We start from the raw sequence: 1,034 nt of genomic DNA on the forward strand, positions 1-1,034 counted from the left end.
GAAACTTCCGCAATATTTTATCAGCATTGGCATACCAGGAAGAGCATTAACACGCGCCCGGATGACCGGTTGGATACCCTTCACTCGGGTGGGGTCAATTTGACCCCCTTGAGATCTCAAGAACTAAAAGAGCTAGAGAACCCGAATTTACAGGGCGTTTGACCTGTGATCTCACTTGGGCTTCAGTTTGAGGTTCCTAGGTCATGACCATCGGGCTGAATAAGGTATCAGAAGGTCCAACTCGAGGTTGGTCTCCAAAGGACTCCTGGAACCTAAAAACTGCTCTAAGCAAGAAGTCACATACTCATCCAAGGTCAGTGACCTCGTTTGTCCATCTGAAGGTCATGGTGACCAAAAACAAGCAAGGATGCTTTGAGTTTTGCATTTGGATAAGCGACAGAGATTACGCTCGGCAGTATGTTCCTAAAAACAAAGTGTTGACCTGCGTCATTCTAGGGCAGTGACTTATTCTAACCTTTAAGAAGTCTATGGAAGGTGTATAAGGCGGTTTCTGCTGTCAATAAATTGGAAATGAGCACCAGAAACTACCCCATACAGCAAGCTCCGGAGCAATAAGACAGGTTGATTTTGACCTTGGGCTGACTTGCATGCTTGACCTTAGGTCAATGCAATTTGTAATTCAATTGTTATGTTTCCTAAGAAAGCATCTCAGAGGCGTATGGCTTCGTTCAACACTCTGTTGTTGGATCAAATTGAACAATTCCCTAGAAATTACCTTCGCTGAAATCATGGCCTGCCTTTGACCTGCCATGGGTCAGCGACCTTACAGGTACGTCTAAAGTTGTGGTGCCAGACGAACCGCTAATCGATTACCTACAGATATGCACAATTTGGCGTAACTGCGCATCGTCGTTCGGAAACCATTGCGGAAAAACCTTCGGGGGTGGGGGTCAATTTGACTCCTCACCCGAGCGCGCCTTACATCTTAATCACATCTTAACGCCCCACCACCCAAGAAAAGAGAAGAAAACTACAACCTCCTGCATGTAAGGACAATCTCTATTAAAGCTTTC

This window comes from Pollicipes pollicipes, unplaced genomic scaffold (assembly GCF_011947565.3).
Source record: "Pollicipes pollicipes isolate AB1234 unplaced genomic scaffold, Ppol_2.1 Scaffold_4219;HRSCAF=4965_pilon_pilon_pilon, whole genome shotgun sequence".
NCBI lineage: Eukaryota > Metazoa > Arthropoda > Thecostraca > Pollicipedomorpha > Pollicipedidae > Pollicipes > Pollicipes pollicipes.